Genomic DNA, 24091 nt, shown 5'->3' with positions numbered 1-24091 from the left:
ATTGAGCAAATTCTAGGCCGGGGTTTAACAGACATGTGGCACAAAGGAGAGGGCTGTAGACTGTGGACATTACTATTCTGTGTTTATCCAATTCATTGTAAACAAATTTTTGACAGTTTCCTTTGTGGAAAATAGGACTCATGAAAACTGACACTCTCAACTGTGCAGATGGTCCTAAGTGACACTGTTTTTACACTAGTGACTTAAATACCAGTACCGTCAAAATTTCCAATAATTAGTAGCCTTGCGCACTCCCTCTGTATATGTCCATTTATTTCTCTTGCTTTTGTCTATTTGGTAGTTCCTTTCTGCTGTTGCTCCTTATCATTGACAGACTTGGGTTATATTGCACTCACAGCTGGCACTGTGCTTTGCTGCCTATATGCCTTCATATGAAAAAAAAAAAAGTCCTGAATTGGATGCCTGGCCAACATGTCTAAAGGTTGAAAAAATAACCTAAAAAATGCTGATGTGTTTTTTCCCCTCAAAACAAACCCTGTGCCTGCAATTTTAGAAGCTCTAATTGTCAAGGGAATTTCTTCCTCAGACTGTGAAAGTTGAAAACAAAATGAAACTTTCTTATAGGGAAGTCAGTTTCTTCTCTAAACAATTTCATTGAGTCAAGGTTAGAACCAAACCCGCAACGTATTGAAATGTTTCACTGTGAGGCCCATCACCTCCTTTCTGCAGAGGTCCCCTTGGCAGGAAGAACAGTGTTATTTCTGCACAAAGGTGGAGGAGGGATTCCAAGGGCCCGTGGAAGGCTTATGAGCCAAGGCAAGGGCATGACCAGAGAGACTGCTGCTGCACAGACACTCCAGTCCATACATCCGTGATTAGCCTATATTAGAGGTGTGATGAGTTACTTCCTCCATAGGGCTAAAATTGCCCCCTTTTCATTCCCACTCCCCACACTGTGTTCCTCCCCAGGCTCAGACTAGCTACTTGGGCTGGATTCTGTGGCACCTTATAGACTAACAGACGTTTTGCAGCATGAGCTTTCGTGGGTGAATACCCACTTCTTCGGATGCAGGTGGTGGAAATTTCCAGGGGCAGGTTTATATATGCAAGCAAGAAGCAAGCTAGAGATAACGAGGTCAGTTCAATCAAGGAGGATGAGGCCCTGTTTTAGCAGTTGAGGTGTGAAAACCAAGGGAGGAGAAACTGGTTCTGTAATTGGCAAGCCATTCACAGTCTTTGTTTAATCCTGAGCTGATGGTGTCAAATTTGCAGATGAACTGGAGCTCAGCAGTTTCTCTTTGAAGTCTGGTCCTGAAGTTTTTTTGCTGCAGGATGGCCACCTTAAGATCTGCTATTGTGTGGCCAGGGAGGTTGAAGTGTTCTCCTACAGGTTTTTGTATATTGCCATTCCTAATATCTGATTTGTGTCCATTTATCCTTTTCCTTAGAGACTGTCCAGTTTGGCCGATGTCCAGAGGCCCCTCTGCTATGTACATCGGCCAAACTGGACAGTCTCTAAGGAAAAGGATAAATGGACACAAATCAGATATTAGGAATGGCAATATACAAAAACCTGTAGGAGAACACTTCAACCTCCCTGGCCACACAATAGCAGATCTTAAGGTGGCCATCCTGCAGCAAAAAAACTTCAGGACCAGACTTCAAAGAGAAACTGCTGAGCTCCAGTTCATCTGCAAATTTGACACCATCAGCTCAGGATTAAACAAAGACTGTGAATGGCTTGCCAATTACAGAACCAGTTTCTCCTCCCTTGGTTTTCACACCTCAACTGCTAGAACAGGGCCTCATCCTCCTTGATTGAACTGACCTCGTTATCTCTAGCTTGCTTCTTGCTTGCATATATAAACCTGCCCCTGGAAATTTCCACCACTTGCATCCGAAGAAGTGGGTATTCACCCACGAAAGCTCATGCTGCAAAACGTCTGTTAGTCTATAAGATGCCACAGGAGTCTTTGTTGCTTTTACAGATCCAGACTAAAACGGCTACCCCTCTGATACTTGGGCTGGATTGTGGATTTTCCCCCTCTAAGCAGGTCCCACTGGAATAGGAAGGAAAGAAGAGGTGGAAGTTTTTAGGGAGTGATTTAGGCCTGCCAATAAGCTGCTTCTAATCCTCTGAAGGTGCAGTTGCTGCTTCTCGGACATGTGCTCTTGGAGGTACTGTATCTGGCTCAGCCCTCAAGGACCCAGGATGCCTTAGGCACTTGGCTGGTAATGTGAAGCCCCTCCTCCCCCCGCAGAGTGTGTGACATTTAAAGCCATGAAAGCCCTTATATTTTATGTAAAACACTTGTAACTTTTTATGGTTTCATTTCAAATCTTTGTACACAAGACATGAGATTGAGTTTCTCTATTACAGGCTCTTGTCCAACAGGGTCTAACATAAAACAAGAGTTAGAAGTTAGATGGGGGACACTAGAGGTTGTTTTTTTTTTAAATTCACATGGAAGGAAAACAAGGATGTAATGGAACTGGAGTGACTTTCAATAAGAAGGGAGTCTCTGCCTTTGGCTTTCTTAAATTTCCTGGCTATTGTTGGTTTAAATCAGATCCTTAAAGTTATTTAAACATTGTTTTGTATCTTTATTTCCTTGGTATAAAAGAATGAAAGGGATTAACTACTTCATGGAAGTTTATATAATATATGTATTATTTACAGAGACCTGAATGGTTCCTTTGGCATCAACATACCCATTAAGCAATTGTTGTTAACATGCATAATATGTATCAGGTAGACTTGATGGCTCCAAGAGGGTTGTCCTGCTCTGTCTTACATTAAGCAGATAACTATAATATTTTGTAGATGACATACTCTTTGTCCTGTAAGATAGTGTATCTTTCATAAAGCCTTCCTGGTCTACCTTGTGAATACACATTTAGGATACCGGCTATGTATTGTACAAATGTGTATAAGAATAGATGTTACAAGTTTTCATGCACACTCATCTGATTTATCAACCTCATTACCAAGGCCTTTTAAAAAAATGTTTTGAAGCTATCAAAAGGAATTAAACTATATTATGTAATTACTTGCAACATTTACTTTTTAATTGGAGACAACCTGAGGTAAAGTATCTGAAAATGAAACTTCAGTGTTCTATTTTAGTCATTAATTTGTTACATTTTTCATCAACAAAGAACCCAAACTCAGGAAACTAATTCTGAGATCAATTCACAAACATCTCCCTGTTTTTTTGTTTTAAACTTTGTCTCACTTAATGGTCAAATGGAATCTTTTTTAAAACTGGTAAAAACAAACAAAAAAATCCAATCTTTAGCAAGAGCTGGATTTAAGGTTTTTGAATTTGTTGGCTTGTGCCAACAGAACCCCAGCTGCAGTCTCCAGTAGCAGAAAGTCCAGCTACAGATGGCAGCACTGTGGCACATGCCCCAAGCTCTCTTCTGCTAGGGGGAACCTGAAGGCATCTGGCAAAGCCCACCAAGTGTGGGGAGGCCAGCCATGGCAGGGGTGGAGACTGGTTGGGTAGCAGATGCTCCACAGCAGGGCTGCTTTTGATCTACACCTGAAGCTGCCTTCACCAGATGCATCCCTGGGGAAATGTTGCAATGGTGTCACCTCCTGCTTTCCTGTGGAATGAATTCCTTATCTAGAGCATCTGCCCTTGTAACTATAAAGTGTGGGCATGGGATAGAATTTGGCCCCTTGTATGTGTAGTTAAAAATTGTTCTGATTGAATTACAAACCACTGAAACATAGGGTCTATAATGATAACAATGCCAGACTTTTAACAGTGATGTTATAAGCAATGTCTTCTTTCATTACATCTAATGTCATGTGGCTAGAGCTGGTTGGAAATTTTTAAACAAAATGCCTTTTATTTGTCAGAAACATATTGATTTTGACAAAACTTTAGTTAAGAAGATTTCTAGGGTCCAGCACAGAATTACTGGTCAAAACCAGATAGAGATAAACAGACTCACCCCAGAATCATCAGTAACTCAGGCATTAGAGCACTCACTTCTGATGTGGAAAACCCAGGTTCATCCCTGCTCTGATTCAGCACCTTGAACCTTGGGTTTCCCCTGTCAGTGCCCTAACCAATTAGCTATTCTGTGGTGGGTATCTTGTGTGTTTTTTTGGGGGGGGGAATAGAAAGGTCTCGTTTTTGTTGTGATGCAGAACTAAAACAAATGTTGAAACCTCAAAATTTTTGTAAAATGGAATTCTTTTCTGGCCAGCCCTGCATGCCGTCTCTCTGATTTGTGTGAGCAGTTCCAGGGCACATAATGTAGTGACTAGAAGTCAAGATTTCTAGATCCTAGTCTTGTACCATTCTTACAGGGTAACCTTAATCAAATCACTTAAGCATTGTTCCTGTGTTAGGCTATCTAATATAATTGTTCACAACCTTTAACCCACCTCCTTTGAGAGATGCTAAGCACCCTTTCCTTCTATTGTTTTAGGTAGAAGGAATTTTTTAATCAGCAGGTCCAGATAACTTGTATCCAAGAGTTCTAAAATCTGGCTGAGGAGCTTGCTGGACTATTAATGATGATTTTCAATAAGTCCTGGAGCACTGGGGAAGTTCAAGAAGACTGGAAGGACAGAACAAGGAGTAATGGTCTCAAGTTGCAGAGGGGGAGGTTTAGGTTGGATATTAGGAAAAACTTTTTCACTAGTAGGTGGTGAAGAACTGGAATGGGTTACCTAGGGAGGTGGTGGAATCTCCTTCCTTAGAGGTTTTTAAGGTCAGGCTTGACAAAGCCCTGGCTGGGATGATTTAGTTGGGTTTGGTCCTGCTTTGAGCAGGGGGTTGGACTAGATGACCTCCTGAGGTCCCTTCCAACCCTGAGATTCTATGATTCTATGATTCTATGATTCTATGAAGCCAGCGATGTGCCAGTTTTTAAAAAGGGTAAATGAGCAGCCTCACATTGATCCTGGGTAAGATAACTGAGCGGCTGATATGGGACTTGATTAATAAAGAATTAAAGGAGGGAAATGTAATTAATGCAAATCAGCATGGGTTTATGGAAAATAGATCCTGTCACACTAACTTGATATCTTTTTTTAATGAGATTACAAGTCTGATTGATAAAGGGAACAGTGTTGAAGTAATATACTTAGACTTCTGTAAGGTGTTTGACTTGGTACTGTATAACACTTTAATTGAAAAAAACTAGAATAATATAAAATTAACAGGGCACACATTAAATGGATTTTGAAGAGGCTAATGGACAGATCTCAAAATGTATTTGTCAATGAAGAATTGTTATCAATGGGGTCTGGCTCCAGTACAGTCCCGCAGGAATCAGTTCTTGGCCTTACACTATTTTACATTTTTATCAGTGACCTGGAAGAAAACATACAATCCTTACTGATAAAGTTTCCAGATGACACAAATTGGGGGAGCAGAAAATAACAAAGAGGACAGGTCACTGATTCAGAGACATCTAGATTGCTTTGTAAAGTGGGCACAAGCAAACAATAGGCAGTTTAATATGGCTAAATATAAATGTATAAATCTAGGAACAAAAATGTAGGCCTTACTTACATGATGGGAGACTCTATCCTGAAAAGCAGCAACGCCAAAAAAAAAGTCATGGTCATAATGGATAGTCAGCTGAAGATGAGCTCCCAGGGTGATGCTGTGGCAAAAAAGAGCGAATATGATTCTAGATGCATGAACAGGGGAATCTCGAGTAGGAGCAGAGAGGTTATTTTACTTTTATATTTGGCACTGGTGTGACCACTGCTGGAATTCTGTATCCAGTTCTGGTGCCCACAATTCAAGAATGGTGATAAATTGGAGAGGGTTCAGAGCAGAGCCACAAGAATGATTAAAGGATTAGAAAACATTCCCAATAGTGAGGGACTCATGGAGCTCTATCTATTTAACTTAACAAAGAGAAGGTTAAAGGGTGACTTGATTACAGTCTATCTACATGGGGAACAAATATATAATAATGTGCTCTGCTGTTTAGCAGAGAACGTCTAGCTGCAACTTCCAGCCAAAATCAGACTGGAAATAAGGCATACATTTTTAGTAGTGAGACTAGTTATTGAAACTATTTACCAAGGGTCATGGTGGCTTATCCATCACTGACATGTTTAAATCAAGACTGGTGTTTTGCTAAAGGATATGCTCTAGGAATTATTTTGGGGAAGTTTTATGGCCTATGTTATTCAGGAGGTCAGATTAAATGGTCGTAATGGTCCCTTCTTACCTTGGAATCTATGTAATTGAAAAATAAAAATGCAATGAGGAACAGCTGAAAAAAACAGCTAACAAATGAGTGCATCCATATATATATATAATCTTTAGAAAGGAGTAAGTGGGTGAGATGTGTTACAGTTCCGGGAAAGTTTGATATGTGATTAAACTGATAAAAAGAACTAGGGTGTTTGACAACCAAAAGGATGGAAGTTCATATAACATTTATGTAGATAAATTGACTTCTGTGAGAAAATATTAATACATTAAAGAAACTATAGGTTGGAAATCTTTACTAAAACTAGCATTATTAATTCATGGTGCAGTGATTATTTTTCACAAAAAAATATTCCTTCCAATGCAAAAACAGACCCTCAATGGTGCTATCTGATGTAGGGTTCCAGTCATGGGATATAATTATATTTAACACCAGTACATGCCCCCAAATACTTTTACTTATTATTAATTATCCTAAGTGCTTTAGAGACACATACTGAGAGAGAGTCCCTACTCTGAAGAACTTGCAGTCTAAATAAACAAGAACAACAAAGAAAGGAAGTGGGAACAGAAGTACAGAAAAGTATTAAATCACACAATAGCTAAATTACAAAACTAGGATTGGCGCATAGATTTCCTGACTCCAAGTCACATGCCCTCTCCATTAACCATACTGTCTCCCATTTTAAAAAGCTGGCAGTTTAATTGTCCCCTGTCTAAAATCATTTTCTCTAATAAGAGACCTAAATAACAGATTCCTATGCAAATTTGCAAAGGAAAAAGAGTGTCTGAATTTAAAACTGATCTTTAAGAGACCATTTTCCTATTAGTCCCATGTACATACATCTTTTTTCTGGACTGATTATTTGTTTCCAGGTGAAATGCATGTTTATATTTAAGGTAGTATAGGTCCCAAGCAGTTGCTCTAATCATGCTTCCTTAATAGACATAAACTCCTTAAATCTTACCCTTCCACCTCCCTCCCCATCACAGTCAAAAAATACTCTGAGTAACTCAGCATTCTATTACTAAAAGAATAAATCTGAAACCATAATAAATACTACAAGTCATGAATATCAAGAACCACACTAACAATATTCTGGGTTTTCCTTAGAGATACCCCATCCAAGTACTGATCAAGCCAGTCACACAGTCCTATAAAGTACCAAGCACTCAACACTCCCACTGAATTTTATGCTTACCAACACATAGCACACAACAGTACCGGTGTGCACAGCTGGTGACGTCTACTGGGAAAACTACTGCAGGTACTGACCTGGAGTAACTGGCAAAGTGCATGAGTCTGCACTCAAAACCCTCTGAGGTTTTGTGGGCAATCCCTAAACTACTACCACCAATCTGCTCTGTATCCATTTACTGATTAGTAATACAGCTAGTAAGGAACAGGACAGAGGCACTTTGTTGTTGCTGTGTATGCTTGTGGTAGGTTCTGACAGTGACCCTGTATGTCAGATGTGTGAGGCATTGCTCATCTCATGGGCTTGTGGTTTTCTATGGCTGTGAGTTCTCTGGATCTGCCACAGAAAACATTGTGTGCATGTACTGCACATCAAGGTAGGAATGAAGGGATGGCAATACCTTGAGCCCATTTATGTTGGCGATCTGCCAGATCTGCCCTTTTTTGAATTCTTCTTGACTGACAGGTGAAGGGTTCCCTTGACATTTGAAAGAATTTCTGCAAAATGTATTACAATTAATCTGGGAATGGAGCCCGAGATGGTGTGTGCACAAATAGGAGGCTGGCCATAGCTAAAGACGTAGACGGATTAACTATACTGTGGGCCCAGGGCTATTAGATTTTGAGGGGCCTCTCTATACAAGTCTTTCTCCTAATTTAAAACAAAATGATCACAATTATGACATCGAGGCTATTAACGCTATAGTAAACTTGCCTTTTAATTAACATAAAGCTGTTCTGTGGTTACATTTCAGTCTTATAACATGTAGCATATAGTTAAGTTCATTCAAAATAACCTACCTCTTACCTTAGAATAGCTGTTATATTAGTTTCTTTCTGGGAGGGAGTTTAGGTGCAGGAGGGGATTCTGACCTGGGGTGGAGGGTGGGGTGCAGGAGGGGATGTGGGGTCTGGGAGGGAGTTTGGGTGCAGGAGGGGATTTTTGACCTGGGGCGAGATGTTGGGGTGCAGGATGGGGTGCGAGGTGCAGGCTCCGGCTGAGTGGCACTTACCACATGTGGCTCCCAGCCGGCGGAGCAGCAAGTCTCAGGCAGGCTGCCTGATTGCCTACCCTATCCCCATGCAGCTCCTGGAAGCAGTTGGCTGCTGGCACATCTCTGCACACCCCTGGGGGAGGCAGGGGGACAACGTGTCTCCGTGAGCTGCCCGTGCCCATGAGCGCTGAATGGGAGCCACAGGGATGGTGCTGGGGTGAGGGCAACGTGCAGAGCTGCCTATCCTGCCTCCCTCCGCCAACCAGGGGCTGCAGAGACATGCCAGCAGCTGTTCGCTTCCGGGAGTGGCGTGGGGCCACAGCATGCAGGCAGCCTGCCTGAGCCCTGCTGTGCCAGGGTCCCCCTTAGCCAGGGCCCTGGGCTCCAGCCCCTAAAGCCCCTGTATTAATCCATCCCTGGCTAAAGAATATGCAACAGTGACATGACACAGGATATCTCTACACTGCAATTAGACACCCGTGGCTGGCCCATGCCAGCTGACTCGGGCTCACGGGGCTCAGGCTGCGGAATTGTTTAATTGCAGTGCGCTCCTCTGGGCTTGGGCTGCAGCCCAAGCTTGGGGACTCCCATACCTTGCAGGGTCCTAGAGGTCAGGCTCCAGTCTGAGCCCAGAAGTCTACCCTGCAATTTAACTGCTTGGAAGCCCAAGCCTCACAGGCCCATGTCAGCTGTCACGGGCCAGCCATGGGTGTCTAATTGCAGTGTAGAGATACCCCAATGGCTCAGGAACAAAATCTTGGGCAGGTAGAATTATTACTGGTGATGAACTAACCTCAAAAGGCTCAAAGGGGAAGTTTGATTCAGATGGGCATTGAAAGGTTTGGCCCTATCAACCTATCACCATGGTATCTAAGTGCTCATCAACAGCTGAAGATAGCATTTAGCATCCCTAGAAAAATCAATATTCTCAAATTCTCCTGCCATGCTTGATACTTTTTGTGTCTTTTATCTAGCTTCTTCCTGCACCCCTTACCTAGTTGTTTCTTCTTCTCTTCTTCTCTTCATCTAGTGTCCTCTCCGCCCCGCCCCCCACCACTCATCTCCACAGTAGGTTGTATCCTGTTCTAACATATATGAAAATCTGTGCTCTTGAAACTGGACAGGACTGGAACTCTTGTGAGAACAGGGTTTCTAACAAGAGTAATGGACTAGATTCTTCAAATTCTTTTAGATTCTGATTCAGTAAAAAGTACACCAGGCTTTGGCATCCCTGTGAGGCCTTCTGAAGTGTAGAAATTGGCTGAATATTTCAGAGAACTAGACCCTTATAGAGGTTATTTTTTTTCTTCAAATAACAAAAAAGTGAATTAACTGCCAAGTCAGTGTTTTTGGGAACATGCAACTTGATTCCTGGGGAATGTGGTTGGTAATCGTTTGGTCAAGTCTAAAACAAATAAAATTCAGGCCATTATGGAATATATCTACTAGCTAAAAACTAAGAAGTTGTTTTGGCTTGCAGGTACACTAGGATTCTTTTTCCTATTGTGAAATAGTGGCAAACACTAAGTAATGCCAAGTGGAAAAAATCTCAACCTAATTTGAGTTATAGGGAAAAATTCTTTCCCCTCCTTCATCACACCTGATCGTGTGTCCATGTGTGGACACACACATACATACAGTAGCCTCCTCATGCATTAGTGATTTAGCCTTTTCTAATCTTAAAAATGCCATTCACCAATACTTCACAGCCGCCCGGGGGGGAGGGGCAAGTGGGGCAATTTTCCCCAAGCCCCGCGGGGGCCCCCATGAGAGTTTTTCAGAGGCCCTGGAGTGGGGTCCTTCACTCACTCCGGGGGCCCTGTAAAACTCTCACGGGGCCCGGGCCCCCGGAACTTCTTCCGCTCTGGGTCGTCGTCGTCAATTCGGCTGCGGGGGGACCCGCTGCCGAAGTGCCAGGTCTTCGGCGGTAATTCGGAGGCGGGGGGCCCCCACCGTGGGTCTTCGGGGCACTTCAGCGGCGGGTCCCAGAGCGGAAGGATCCCCCACCACTGAACTACCACTGAAGCGGAGGCCCCCCGCCGCTGAAGACCCCAGGCCCCCTCAATCCTCTGGGCGGCCCTGCTTCATGGGCCAAAACTCAAAGAAAGTTTTATGGGGCAAACTGACAGGCTGTTATAAGTTAAATAACTACAGAATATTAGTCAAAAGCCATTTCAACCAGAGATTTGGTATTTTTCTTTTGGGAAAAAAAGAATGCTTGGCTCTGAAATGGAGACATTCCGATATTATTTAATAGGAAGGGAATTTATTCTGGAAACATACTACAGTGTTTTACAGTGGCTGAATGGAAGAAAAAATTCCAATAGCAGAATCACAAGGTGATATCTATGACTTCAAGCTTTTCATTTTCAAATCAGACAGATAGCTGGATCTTGTAATTCAAATGCAGATTATTTGTCCATGTAGAAGTGTACAGGTGCGAATTGCAGGGCACGACAGCGTGCTCCGCTGGAAGTCCCCCATGTGGATGCTGCGGACGCAAACTAAAAGGTACCTACTTCGTGCTAACTTAGTCTGTTTAAAGAGTACTATGTTAACACAAACTAGGTATCTTTTGTTTTCGTTCACACCTGCAGCATCCACAGTAGTATGTGCTGCAATTCACATCCCTGTAATCAAAACTGTGGGGCTGTATCAACATAGACAAAAAAGAGTCATGTTTCAGTAGGGGTGACAGTAATTGTTTCATGTTATGTGATTTCTAAATATATTGTTGTCTGATAAGAAACTTTTTCATAATAAATGGCTGTTCTTAGATCTGTGTTTTCATCTAAAGATGCTTTTCAGCATATTTGGGCGAAAATCCTCCTTTACAGTCTGATACGTTTCCCACAAAGAAAGCAGATATATTTTCCATATAGACATTATGTGTTTAAAAACTAAATTTAGTCTTTGTTAACTGGAGAAAAAAGAGTTATTGGCCTTTAATTACATCAAGATAGCTGAACCTCAGAAGGTTTGGAACTTTAGTTTGGGTTGGATATATACACAAACATTAGGAATGGAATAAAGATGTGTGTCTAAGTCTGAGCCAAATTATCCAAAGCTCTTGGGACTACAAGACTAGACAGTTAATCTTGAAAAGGCTTCCAGTCAATATGCAAATACTATGATGAGCAGCTTTTACACTTGAACTTCTAACTAAAACCTTAATGAGCAGAGGTAGTGAAAATGATAAATAAAGGTAAACCATGGGAGACTTTTTCCTAAATTTAAATATAGGTTCTGTTTGGGCTTCGTCCAGTGCTTCAATTGGAAAAAATATTTGCTGGTAGGAACCTACCTGGTTTGCGTTCCACCCAGCTATTCTTTGCCATAGCATCAGAAGACCAACACAGTACTAGTAAGTCCCATCAGCTTAATTTGTGCACTGGTTCAATTACAGTATTGGGTGAACTTTGGGGAATTCTTACCAATCCCCCAAATCACTAGGTAAGAGAATGCATGAGAATGACTCTGTACCGTGGAGGCTAAAGCACTCACCTCAGAGGTGGGTGACACAAGATCCAGTACTCCTGCACTAATAACTTTTTAAATTATTTATCCACAGTGGAACAGTTTCAACAGGAGAGAGTGAGGGAGCCTTACATCATAATAGCCCATAACCCAGTGGCTCAGGTACTCACCTGAGGCAGATGGAGGATTTGGACTGGGGATCTCCTACAGTTAATACCCTAACCATCAGCTTAAGAAATACGAGGGAAGTCTCTCACCCCAGCTGTTTTGTGTGAGCTTGCCCAGGGGGGCCCAATCCAGTAGGCGAGCTCTGAGAACACTTACTGGATTGGCGCCACAGGTGAGTTAGGTGGAGGAACGCCTCTCTTCCCCCGTTCATGCGCCGTTCTGGGCTTAGGCATCTGGATGCTTGCTGTGGGGATGCAGTGAGCATGCTCAGAGGCAGAAACATAGCAACTTAGGGAACTTTTACTGCAAAAATTTCGGCACCAAGTGAATTTAGGTACCTTCAGAGTTTGGCGACAGCAAAGCAGGGGTTTTATGGATCCCTCTGGTGCCTAATTCTGGGATTTAGGTACCTAAAATGGCAATTTGGCAATTATGCACCTAAATCCTTTTATGAACCGAGCCCTGTCCCTTTATATAGGAAAAAAGATTCCTTATGTGGATTATTATTGTATTTATTACTTACAATAGTGTGCCTGGTGCTGTAGAAGACACGGCAATGAGACAGTCTCTTGCCCGTGTAAATAATTTACAAATTTAGAAGACACATGCAGAAAAGCCATAACACACTGGGAAGCCCACAGTAACTTATTTTTAACAAGCTATTGTGATGCAAGGGAGGAGTTTCCTTGTGCCTTCTTCCACAGAGCACTCATGAAAGAGCCAGTCGCAATCCAGTCTAAAAAATTAAGCAATGATTGATTAGCAAGCAAAGATGGAGACAAAGAAAGGAAAGGGGTGAAAGAACAGAAGGAGAGAGTAAAGGATTTCTTTTCGCATTACTGTTGTTCCTACTGAATCTCACAATGTCTTTTTATCAAAACATATTAATGAGGTGAGTACTGCAGGACTTACTGAATTTATTTTCACAATTTTTGATGCTCATTACCAGTGGTAGGAGCAAAAATGGATCAAAATTTGACAGGTTTCTTTCACCCCTGTAATCTTAAAATCTCTGCATTTTAGAGAAGGGCTTTACTAGGCTCAGTATCCAAACCCCTGGCTTTTAGGTTTGCCTCTGCTTAGTTTGGCCTAAAATCCCAGCTTGGGAAACTATCCCCTTGTATGTGTTGTAGGCTTCAATCTTTCACTTCTATAGATTTAGTGAGGTCTGCCTTTCCTCTTTCACCTAAACAAACAGATTCATGTTTTAAACAAATGTCGTCAACAATGTTAATAAATGTACTGTCTGTGGGCACAATTAGTAGAAAGTAGCCTTAGTGGTTTCTAGCCTGCAGATGCTCTGTGAAACTCCACAGTCATAGATTCTAATTAAGGGATTGACTTAAGAGGAAAGATTAAAATAATTTAATATGCTTATCTTTGCTAAATGATGACTTAGGGGCTGCTGGGAAATTAGGCTGCAGTCACTCCCGGGGAGGAGTATTTGGAGGCTGCCGAGATGTGTGCCTGCAGCTCCTCCTTGGGAGGAGGGAGTGGTGATCCAGCAAACTCAGAGGCAGGGACTGTCAGATAGTAAGGAGAGGGCTCAGGAAAAGGCAGTAAGGTCTAAAAGGGAACAGACCTTGATTGCTGGCTAGAGGGTCCCTGAGCTGGAATCCAGAGTAGAGGGAGGGCTTGGGTTCCCCTGTCAGCCACTGAGAGAGTGGCACTATGTGGCAGTGAATGGGAAGACTGCCTAGGATTGAGGAAGAAACCCTTTGGTACCCCAGAAGGGGAAAATGCAAATAGTGATCTGGCTGGAGGGCTAAGTCATGCAGAGGCAGCAGCAGCTCAGGGAGCAAGAGAGGGGCTGCAGACCTGGAGAGAGAAGTGAAGAGATGGCGTGTGACTGTGGGAAGGGGTGTTGACCTTGTGAGCTATTCTCCAGAATGACCAGGAGGAGGCACCATCTTAATGTCACCCCCCCACACACACACACACACATTAAGAATACTCTGCTCCTAGTCCAAAGTGTATTCTTGGCTTTGATAGCTGAAATGTCTGCTGATCACAACAACTTTTATTGCTGAGAAAGGTGTGGTCTTGGAGGTAACCTACACCCATCCCATTTAACCCCAGTAGAAAAGTGCAATCCCTTTCTGTTCTTGAATTGGATCCAGTGCTGGGTGGGTAATCAGTGCAGATCTGGGTGTCCAGAAGCAGAGAAGAATCCAGTAAGACTCTGAGATTGTGCTCCCCCTTGACAGTTCAAGGACAGTCTCTGACATTTCCTCAAAGTGCTTCCTTTTTCCCAACCACCATAATTTCAGATTTGCCCAGACTGAATGTGAGCTTCTTCTCTTCATCCAGGTCCCTATTTCACCCAGACACTAGGGACAGCAAGGCAAGCATGCTGTCTGTTCTCAGTGAGAAAGACAAAGCTGAGTGTCACCTGCAGCATAGTGGCATTGTGATCACCAGTCTGGTGATTCTAGCAATGATAACCATCAGTTATTCGAAGTGGAAGAACTTTTTTTGGTTCAGTTATAACCTGTGCATGCACAAGAGAGAAGCAGAGCATTATTATCAGCATTTCAGTACCCATCGTGATGTTACTGTAATAGTAATGTTTCCAAATATCCCATCCTACAATAAAAGGTCAAGAAGTAACCACTCAGGCAAGCACAATGACTGACTTCCTTTCTGCTTTGCATGAGGTCTCCTCTGAAAATGAAGACAGAAATAATCAAGTCCATTTGTAAAACATGGAGTGAGAGGTGTGTGTACAAAACCAATTAAGGAAAGAATTGCTTTTAGCTGCTATTTTCCTCTGCACTCTTCTGGAAATTTACCTTCCTATACTAATTAACCTCTGGGTGACTATATAAATTAGATGGTTTCTTTGCAATATTCCTGTGCTAGTGAAGTGAGGTTCTAAAGTGATTTAAAGGTAACCAGTAATGTTTCTTTTCAGGGTTTTCCACAATAAAGATATTGGAATGGGCAGGATATCTAGGGAATTAGATGTGTATACATTTGATGTAGTGGATGGAGCTGGTGGCAGATAGAAAGGAGTAGGAGGAAACAGTTCTCTCCCATATCCATGGGCCAGATCCTCAGCTTGTGTAAATGAGGATAGCTCCACAGAAGCCAATGAAGAGATGCCAGTCTACATCAGCTGAGGACCTGGTCTCATAAGTTTTTGTTCTTTTATGCCACTCTAATGAGAGAAAAAGAGAATGTGAGAGATGTCTAATCTGGTTTTGGGATTGGAGTACCTTGTGATTTGGGGAATAAATTTTAGTAATTGGGCCGACAGAGCCTCATTTGGGAATTGGAAGTTTATTTTCCCTTGTGATTTACTCTGTAGTTATTTTGACTGGGTGTCAGATAGTGGGAGGAAAGGATGCTGGGGGGGGGGGCGGGGACTTTTAATTGAGGCAGTAAGGGCCAGATTTAAATCATTGGGAACTGGGTGCCTAAGTGCTTTTGAAAATACCATTAGGCACCTGTCCGCATCTTAAGATGCCTGAACACCTTTAAAAATCTGGCCCTAAGTCCCTTTTGCAAAAGTTACTTAGTCACTTTGTAGACTAAGTCCTATTGACTTTCAGTAGGGCCCAAGATTCATAAAGGGACTTAGGCACTACAACTCTGAGCATGTCAGCACCTAACTTTTCGGCACCAAGGAAATCATAGGAACACCACTGTGATCCACAAAGTCTGCGTTAGACACCTAGACTCCCTATACAATGAATGAGGACCAAAGAATGCACCAAAGAATGCAATCCACAAAATTCAGCACACTAGGTGGGTGGTTGCCTAAACTACCCTATGGAAGATATCAACAAGGTGGGGAGGTGCTAATCCCTGCCCCCTCAGAGACAGTTGCCTAAATCTAGGCTGCAGGGAGACTCCTATCTCTGCTTAGTGATTCACAAATGGGAACCCACTGCCTGGAATCAGGCAGTTTAGGCATCTAAGATGTCCCTGAGGGAATGAGTTAGGTGCCTGCCTCACATCATACAAATGAGCCAGAAAAGGAGATGATGGTGTCCATCTTACATAGCCAGTGGTTAGAGCACTCAGATGGGATGTAGGAGACCCAAGTCCAATTCCTGTCCACCTCTCCCCAGAGGGGGAGAAATGATTTGAAGAGGGGCATCCCTCCTCTCAGGAGAATGCTCTAGCTGTTGTTTTATGCAATATGGAATGCCAGTGCATGCAATTATCTCCTGTTGAAGCTGCTCCACTGTGGACAAATATGTTTAAAAATCTGAGCCATAGTCAATAATGATCAGGGGACAGTCAAGTTGAGAGAATCACTTCAAGAGAGGTTGGGAGATGCAGGTGACAGGTGTTTAGGGAATAAGACTATTTAAAGGGAATGTCCTCTTTGCATTAGTGGGTGGCTACATCAATCTGAAGGGAAGTGAGATTCTTTAGTGTGGCTGAAGGTAGGTGTGAAGACCTTTGCAACCTGATAGATTTGGGAGCCCATTACTCTTTACATCTTCTTGTTCCATTCTACCACATGTGCCCGAACTGGGTGCTCGGGCTGGAGTTCTCTTGAGGTTGATGTGAGGAAGCTTCTGGCAGGGCATTCTCAATGAGGCCCCCATTGACTCTGGTATTTTTTCCCCAACCTCTGCCTGCAGGAGCCTGCATTTGTTAACCTTTTGGATATTCTCCAAGGCTCTCCTTATTGCTCCAGTATTTGGACAGGGTTTGAGAGGAGTGTGGAGCTGATTAGTTATTTTACTGTGATGTGGGAATAATTTGTAGTCAGCAACAGATTTTTGTAGGTTCAATATAATTGTGGATTAGTGTGTTTTAAATATTGAAAGAGGAACTCAGTGTGGGAGGTGCACTCCAACTGTGTTTTAAAATGGAAAGAAGGAAAACTTTTGAGAAAATATGCATTATATATATATATTTTTAATGCAACAAAATGACTTAGCTGCCTCCTTTCCCCACCCCATGATCAGCCTCATGTTCCAGCTGGTTTCCATGGTGGTTGTTACTGTCACTGCATGGCTCATGCTAGAATATCACATTGGATGGGAGCCAGCTCAACAAGAAAAATAAAGTGAGTTTTTAAGAGGTAATTTGCTAAATGTTCTTCTCAGTCTGGCTACCAATATGTGCTGGCTCGCCTGAGGCACCCAGAACATATGGGTAAAGTCACTAAAGTTTTGTACTTTAACTTTGCAGGTCACTTTCTAAAAAAAACCAAACCAAAACAAAAAAATGCTGAAGGTTAAACTTTAGATAGGGAGGACATGTCCTACTGATCTGATCATAGGCCTGGTGCCAAAAACCCTCAAGTTCTTATCCCAGCTCTGACAAGCCTTTGGCAAATCAGATGTAGGGGAATTTTCTAAGGGCCTTCTTCAGTGTTCTGCAGAAAATTTGGCTACCCAGTTTGAGGGGTTCTGAGATAAAGGGGAATTATAAAACATAATGTAAGTGATGCTTGTGCTTTGAAAATCTGCTCTCGACATTCGGTGCCCAAGTTGTCTGGGTGCTTAGGCTCAGTTGGGTAAAAGCCACTGAATGCTATATGGTGCTATCCTTTCCAAGCACTACTGTTATCCCTGGTTATAAGAATCACAGCCTCTTCTCCCATTCAAAGCACTTCCACAATCCTTTCATGGTGCGCCTGTGGGCTGCAGGGACACTACTACAACTTCATCCATACCCAGATTGATAGAAAACCCTCAGAAAGAATTAGTTGTCAGTAGATGTGGGAAATTGTGTACTTTTTAATAAGTGCTATCAAAACAAGCTTTTCACATTCACGTTCTGCAACAAATGTTAACAGAAGTGGAATAAGAAGCCAATTTTGGACAAATTTTACCAAAGATTGGGTAAGTACAAATATCCACTTGGGTACTTTTCTAGGAGCTCAAACAGGATTTGGGCATCCAGGAACTATCCAGGCTGATATTCGTCTGCACCTAAGTTGCCTGCACACTCAGCATGTAACAACATTTTTATGAGGATCCATGCATACTTCCTGGGTGCTCAGGGACAAGAAGAGGAGAGCCCATGAGGTTCAAATTGCCAGTGATGTCTGGGTGGCCTGTGCAAGCAATACAAAAGCAGGCTATTTTAACACACCACTATAGAATGGCCAAACCTTCAGAATTTGGGAAGAGAAATGATGGCATCTGGCCAAGCTTCTGAAAACACTGGCCTCAACTTTTCTGCCTCAATCTGATCTGTAAATGGGAGATAATTAACTACATTACAGGAGTCATGAGGATTTTTGTAAGGCACTTTGTAGGTTAAAAGTTGCGTATTACTGAATTTAATAGGAGCGTCGCCACTGATTTCAAGAGCAGCAGGGTTGGGTCCAATGTTGACATTAAGAAGATAATACAGGGCAAGGCTCTGATTTTGCTGAATGAACTGCACCACATCTGTATCATATTTGTGCCTAAAAACCTGGAAGCTAGAATCCAAATCCTGCTGTGCTTAATTCTCACCAAGACAAATCTCCCATGGGTGTTTTTCCTGATAAATTAAGGTTGAGGAAGGATGGCAAGAGCTGACTTTGTACTACTACTGCCAGACTACTACTTCAGGGTCTGATCCTGAAACTGATAGACTATGTTAAGAGGATTGTGCAGGCACAGCAGTCTGCCCACATGCTTTCAATTGCAGGACTGGAACTTTTATTTATAGAAATCATGTCTCCTGGTTGTATCACAGGTATTTTCTGAGCTTTGCAGTTAATGAAATAACTTAATTTTCTTAGTAGGAAGGGGCAACAATTATTTAAGAAATTAGTACAATTCTGTTATATGCTTGGGATTTACAGCTGTTACTGATAGCTGTTGTAATTGGATTGATGCCCAGTGGTTCCACTGTAGTTCACGATCTGTGATGTTTCCATTCTAAACCCTGTTTAAAAAAATTATAACTCAGCCAGAAAGTATTCACTCAGATCTGAAATGTGACATACATGATCTAGCAAGGATGCAGCCTCTAAATGCTTGCAAGTTTGTAATATCCAGAAAGCATATTATTCTTCACAAGTTTGGATATGCCAGCTATATCCAGAGAGAAAATAAAATGTTTCAAAGCAAGCTAGTGAAACAACACAAATCCTGCATGAAAAACATTCCCAGTATGTCCTATATCTTTCTGAAAATGAACATTATTTAACCCCCTTTTTTTTTTCTTTAGCTGCATTCTTGAGACTGCAGTAGTATCTGTTCAAGAGATTCTGGGGGCAGGAAGAAAGGAGAAATAGTGCAGAGCATCCAAGCAGTAGTTAACAACATAAAGCTTTCTGCAGTAATACAAGAAAGCATCTATAAGATAAAACAGAAGATGGGAAAGGAAGAAAACAGCACTTAGGTGCTTATTTTCTTGGAGATTGAGTCTGCTGTAATATATTTAGCACCCTCATGAAGAGCAAAAGTCTTTGCTGAGTAAAAATGAAAAGGGAAAAACAGCACTTCTTATTATTCTAAATATTTGCTATTTTACGTAATACTTGTGAAGAAGAATGTAAAACATTTGTTGTGATATCAGCAGAGAGAAGACCCTAGATGTTTTTGGTCAGCTAGTAAATGCAAAATCAGCTAGCAGTCTCAAATATGCCAAGCTGAAAATATTCCATAATTCATCTCCAAATATTCTCTGCTACATGCCTTATTAAAAAAACAAAACAAAAAAAACCCTCAGATATTTATATAGCATATTTCTTCACTTAACATTGGGCCTGATTCTGTAATCCCTCCACATGCAGAACTTCCTTTATAATCTATGAGATCAGTGCATGGAGAACAGGCAAGCTTGGAACCTATATACATAGTAGGATTATACAGAAAAACTCTGGATGGAATGTGATCGAGGCAGCTCTAGGTATTTTGCCGCCCCAAGCACGGCAGGGTGCCTTCGGCGGCTTGCCTGCGGGAGGTCCCCGGTCCCACGGATTCGGCGGCACGCCTGCGGGAGGTCCGCCGAAGCCGTGAGACCAGCGGACCCTCCGCAGGCATGCTGCCGAAGGCAACCTGCCTGCTGCCCTCGCGGCGACCGGCAGAGCACCCCCCGTGGCTTGCCGCCCCAGGCATGCGCTTGGTGTGCTGGTGCCTGGAGCCGCCCGTGAATGTGATAACCAAGTAGCATGCATCACACAGCACGACAGGGGAGAGAGGAAAATTTTGAGCACACTCGCTCAAACCCCTTCTCTTACAAAAGGTGCCATGACATCTTCAATGTCTACATAGAATAGACAGGAGCTCAGCTTTTAAGGCACCATTTGAAAGCCCCCTTTCCTCCCATATTATTCTATTTATGTACCTAGACAGAATGCAGAGAGCTAGTCCTAGTGAGATTTGAACCTGAAGTTCTAAGAACTCTAAGCATTCTTAAAGTGATTCTTAGGCCTAGACACAAAGCTATACTTTCCGGCTCTATGATATTTGCAAGTGAAAGTCCAAAACATCCCATTTTATTAGTGATACTCTAATTGTTGTTGTCTCTTGGGTCATGAGATGACTTTTCCTGCCATTTTAAAAAAACAATTACAGTTATAATAAAACCAGCATAATATATCAGTGATACGAATAACACAGAAGCAGCCCCTTTCCCAGAAATGTCTTTGATGGTCACTTCCTGCTCCCTCTTAACTCTCCCAAGTGCATGATTTTCTTGTTCTGGAAACTTCTTCCCCCTTCTCTCCCCGCACCTTTCTGGGGCTGGCCCTTTAACTTTAGTAAAATCAAGCAGTGGCCTCCCTGAAATGGCCATTCTAGAAGTTGCTGCATATTTTGCTCTTCTACCTGGTATGCACCTGATATGTTTTCCCTTTCCTATTGTGGAGGAGATGGCAAGCTCTCAGAGCAAGTGAATCTCACTGGAGACAGGGCGTAAAAGTGTGATCATTTTTTTAAAATTAACATTCAAGAAGGAATAACTTGACTGAGCAATGGCATCTGTAAGGGCAATTTGACTCAAGAAGTAGGTTGAGGACTTTGGCTTAGAAAAAGAAGAGGGGTTTCAAACTGATTTTGAATATCCTCCATCTGAATCTACTACAGAAGCATGGCAGCCTCAGAAATCCAGCAAACAAAGCAATGCAATTAATACTATGCAGACCTAGTTTCCTAAAATATGTACCTCAGCAATATATTTGCCTATCTAAATCTGGAAAATTGCATATTTTTATCTCTATCTCTGGAGAAAAACATGCACATATTATATCATTATAATTTTTTCTCACTCATTGTAACTGAACTCTTTCTCAGTTAAAAAGCATTATAGTATCAAAAGGGCTCTATTATACACACTGAGATTACAAGGCGTGCGCTCAGTTGTTGTTGTTTTTAAGCAGAGTGGATAGAGGAAAAGAAGCTTAACTTGTTGGCATTCAAAAATAAACAATGGTTTATTCAAAGTGCAGGAAAACAAATGTGAAATACCTAAAAAGCTCAGATCATTCATAAGTAAAATGGTGCTATGGCTCATAGAGAATACTCTACCACTTTTATCTAATACTCACATTCATTAGCTTTTGGTCAACCAGTGTGATTAATAGACATTTCATTATACAGGGCCATAATATGCATGAAATAGGATTGCCAACCCTCCAGGATTGTCCTGGAGTCTCCAGGAATTAAAAATTAATCTTTAATTAAAGGTTGTCATGTGATAAAACCTCCAGGAATATGTCCAACCAAAATTGGCAACTCTAGCATAGAGCTGTACAAATAGATAAAGGATGATGTCTCTTCCCGGTAGAGCTTATAGTCTGAGGTCCAGATACTGCTATTGGATCAAAGTGGCCAGACCCTGGTACCCATATGCAGTCCCTTTGAATTGTTTGAGGTTCTGACAGATGATCATAGATCAGATTTCAGGACAGGAGCCTAGATCAGAGAGCCCATATGTGCTGATGTGATCAGTTCCTCGGCAAAAACATTTATTTCTTTGCCTTTAGTCAGAAGAGTTGTGAAATGGTTGCAAAAGGAATTAGTAACACAATCCCTCAACTGTAGGTATTTTAATTAACTGTCATCCTAAAGGTTTCCTCAAGTTCAGCAAATGAATACAATCTGTCTTACAACATATATCATGTAATTTGTTAAGGCTTTTGTTTAATCATGCATCCCAAACTAATTTTGTTTGTTTGTTTGTTTTTGTTTAATTTTGAGTTAGGAAGTGAAATCCAAGTAGAATGGAAAAAACTAGAAGTGAACTGAAAATGCACTTTAAAAAAATTATAAAGAATGCCAATTAAATATTGGACATCTCAAACAAGTAGGAAAGAGGAAAATTCAGCACATACTTCTTTATTTTAAATATATCTTTATTTCTCTCAGGCCTACATTGTAAAAATATGTTATTGACTTCCTGTTCTGACTTGGCCTAATGCTTAGAGGCCTGCAAATCTGTGGATATCTGTTTATATCTGCAGATATCCTCATCCGCAGATGTGGATGCCTATATTCGCAGACCTTGTTTGCGGACCGCAGATGGATGTAGATCCAAATTTTATATCTAAAGCCCTGCAAATCTGCAGATATCTACTTTATATCTCTGGATATCCACATCTGGATGTGGATTCCAAATTTTGTATCTGTGCAGGGCTCTACTGATGCTACAGCGTGCTCTCTGCTGGTGACATGACACACATAAGAACCTGACTGCACATAGCCTATTGAGGTAAGTCCTTTCAGAGGAAGCAATGTTCTGCATGGAAGAAGCCTGGAGCATACTGAGACCTGATCCTGCCACGACTTAAGCATGTGCTTAACTTTAACCGTGGAAGTAGCTAAACTGAGTTCAATAGAACTACTCAGTTGGGTAAATGTAGGATCCAGGATCTAAAAGACAGCATAATTAAGGTGCAACAGAGTGCAGACATTAGAGGAGGATAGCAGGAAAGAAATTTCCCTATCAGTGGCAGTGAGAGGTGCGAGACAAAGGGGATGAGGGTGGAAATTTCAGTTGATCTTGTTTTTGAAAAAATCGTCAAGTTCTTATGCAGAGAGGGAGAATGGTTTTAGGAAGGAGCAGAAGGCTGGAAATAAGTGGGAGTGTGGGAGTGAATGAGGGTCGCAAAGCAGAACTTCTTTGCAAGGAATATGGCAGAACTGAGTGAGGAGATAATGTATTTGCTGTGGATGAAGCACACATGGTCCCTAGAGGTGTTCAGTGGTAGAGCTGGTATAAACATAAAGTTTTAAATAAATGAACATTTCAAAGACTAGTTTGTTCTACTGGGTTTCAGCAAGGGCCAATTTTCTAGTCTCAGAGTTTTACGTGGAAATATTTTATGGATTTATTTAATTTTCAAAAGCTAAATGTGTTTCAAAATTCAAAATTTCATTTTTTAAATTGTTTTTTAAAAACCCTCACCAATTACTAAGAAAAGTGACGAAACCCCCTAACAGCAACTAAAATGGGCAAGAATGGAAAATTTGGAGGTAATTAAAATGTTTTCATGGGTATTTGGTTTTGAAAAATGGTCATTTTTTTGGGAAAAATTTCTAACAAATGATGTGTGTCCAGCTCTGCTCAGTGGCACAAGAATGAGAATAAATGAATAGGATATAAGGAGTGAGCCATGATTGTCTATTGATATATAACCATGTAACACATTTGGATTTCTACTGCAAATGCAGTCATATTTTCACCTTGGATACAGTCCTGCAAACTCAGGTATATGGGCAAAGTTCCTAGAAGCAGGCAACAGACCACGTAAACAGCCAACATAGCTCACAATGAAGTTCAAAGAGAACAAATTTTGTAACCACAAAATGTCAGCTCAACCAACTCTTCCTCTAGATGATTTCCTTAGATAAATTAGATAAATGGATAAAATATTCTCAGTGTGATAAAATAAATATTGATGGTTTTAATATTTTATTTGAAATTCAGTAGAAATGAGCTTCACCTGCCTCTCACTGCACAGCAATGTGTATAACATGTTTCTATGTTATTTACCTCATCACACTGTCTACATGCAATCATCTTCCTACTATCACTTTTCATTTTTCATGTGTCAAGTGCTCATTAACCCTTTAACCTCAGTGGGTGAAAGCCAGTTCTATGATTTTTCCTTATAGGACATCCAACACTGGGAAATCGCTGCTCCTAGCTCCAACTGGTTAAGAAAAATGAATTTAAATGCTTATGCT

The sequence above is a fragment of the Mauremys reevesii genome, linkage group 1 (assembly GCF_016161935.1).
Source record: "Mauremys reevesii isolate NIE-2019 linkage group 1, ASM1616193v1, whole genome shotgun sequence".
Classification (NCBI taxonomy): domain Eukaryota; kingdom Metazoa; phylum Chordata; order Testudines; family Geoemydidae; genus Mauremys; species Mauremys reevesii.
This window is presented reverse-complemented; position numbering follows the sequence as displayed.